Genomic DNA, 2052 nt, shown 5'->3' on the forward strand with positions numbered 1-2052 from the left:
GTGATGTCTCGTTCAGATCAGATACAAGCAGAACCATTGAACTTAAAGACCATGCTCGAATCTGACATGGGGTAAGGCAAGGTGTAGCAGGGAGAAAGTCTAAACAGTGGAAACTCCTCAAGCAGGATAAAAGGACTGAGGTGACAAAGAATGGACTCACAGAAGGAATGGGGGACGCCTGGGGCAGGGAGGGGAAGAAATGAGCACATTTTTGCAGCAGTGGGCAGCGGCTTGGTTGAGCTGTGAAACCAACCAAGATCAGCAGCCAGCTGAGCTGAAGAGATGCTATGGTTTCAAAGCAAGCCACGGCAGAAGAAGTATCTTGGATCAGCCTAGACAATCTGACTCCAGCGTAGGATGGGGAAGTAACCAGTGCAGGGAAGGGTGCCAGGGAATATTATTTAGTGTTGTTTATTCATCAGCATGAGAAATATAGCAATACAGAGCAGAACCCCTGTGCCAAACCCATCTGGGCGTGTGCTACACATAGTACACATCCCCGAAGGGTTGCCCTCGAATGCCCACACATCTGGAGTCCTGGAAGAGGGTGTGCTTAAGGCGTGCGGGAGTGTAAGATCAGCATCTAGGTCGCAAGGACAGGAGATGGACCACAGGTCCCAGCTGGCAGGGTGGGGTGTTAGACAGATGCTTTGTGCTCTGGGAATGTGCCTGAGGACCCCCTCAGGAGCAGCACCTGCATGCTGTGCAAACTCCAGAGGTTCAAATCCAATCCAGTCCAGTCCAGAGGACTGAGGCAGAGCACAGCAGTGGTGTTGACGGGGGTCTGGACAAAAGAGGGGTCCCAGCTCGGTCTGTGACACCCAACAGTGCTAGTGCCCAGATACCAGCCCTCAACATTTGAATAGTATAAAAGCCTAGGTCTGTCTGTCTGTCCATAACACTTTCTTCCACTCTGATTGGCTCCGAGCCCACTTCTCCCATTCCCCACCGCTGCCGGGTCGGCCCGGGCCTGCTGCTCCCTCTACCGTGGTGAGCCGGCTTCTGCCCACCCTCAGGCCCAGTCCTCCCCAACATCAGGCCGGAGCCCCCTCCTCCCCTCCCCACACTGCTGCACTGGGGGGTGGGGAGTGGGCCTGGACCCCAAGCAGCAGGAGGTAAAGGGGGAGTGGGCCTGGACGGAGGGGACACGGGGCACGGGGCCCTCCGCTGTCATTCCTGGCGGACAATTAGCTAGTGCAGGAATAAAAGCAAAGCTTCGTACCAGAGGAGGAAAGAAAAGCGCAAATGAAGTTAAATCTAAAGGGGACACATACTGCTAAACTAGCTGCTATGAAAAGTGTGACTTTGGTGGGTTATAGGCTCAGCAGCAGGGAAGGAGGATGGGACATGAAGTACTCGAATCAGCAGTGGCGCGGTGCAAAATTCAAGGAATCTCCCTGCAAACACGTCCCTCACGTCTCAGCCGAGTGGGCGGTGCCCCTGCCAGTAGCACTCACCTTTCATGTGATCCCAATTCAGTGCAGCCAGCACCTGAGTCACTCTGCACCAGAGCAGCACCGGTCTTGTCCTGTTTCCCACGAACTCTGAACACATCAGGGGAGCTGTCCCTGCCTGAGTTTTAGGGCGGACATGCTGCTTCTCCTTGGTGTTTCCAAGCCCTGCGGGTTGCATTCTGTGAAAGGTTTCCTTGTCCAGCTATATGCTCACTAAGTACAAGCTCAGCTTGTTCCCATGTAAGCACGCTGGTGGGTTATTTACCTTCCACCCCGCTTGGAAAGGAATATCTCTCATTATCATGCAAGTGGAGAGAGGGGGCAGGGGTCTGGAGATGCAGAAAAAAACTCCCAAAGCAGAGAAAACTACCTTCCCCAACCTGCGTGCACTGGATGCAAGTGCTGAACGTGCCTCACCTCAGAGGATCTCAGCACACTTCACACAAGGGTGTTAATCTGGAACTGTAGGTGGGGAAACTGAGGCACATTGCAGCTAAGGGACTTGCCGAAGGACGGAGGGCAGAGGAAGGACAACAGTTGATCTGTGCTGCTTCTGCAGGGAGTCTGCCCGCTCCTGCTCCTGCTCCACAGGTGCCCC

At 54.3% G+C, this 2052-nt stretch overlaps 1 long non-coding RNA gene across 1 annotated transcript in view; it reads right to left on the reverse strand.

The window, feature by feature from the left end:
• LOC109305211 overlaps window positions 1-1779 on the reverse strand; it is a 30497-nt gene extending 28718 nt beyond the window's left edge. Inside the window, exon 1 of the long non-coding RNA XR_002099594.1 lies at window positions 1458-1779. This is a non-coding gene — a long non-coding RNA (uncharacterized LOC109305211). The remainder of the gene's footprint in view (window positions 1-1457) is intronic.
• Between the last annotated feature and the right edge of the window lie 273 nt (window positions 1780-2052).

The sequence above is a fragment of the Gavialis gangeticus genome, unplaced genomic scaffold (assembly GCF_001723915.1).
Source record: "Gavialis gangeticus isolate Ggan-Ray unplaced genomic scaffold, GavGan_comp1, whole genome shotgun sequence".
Taxonomy (NCBI): domain Eukaryota; kingdom Metazoa; phylum Chordata; order Crocodylia; family Gavialidae; genus Gavialis; species Gavialis gangeticus.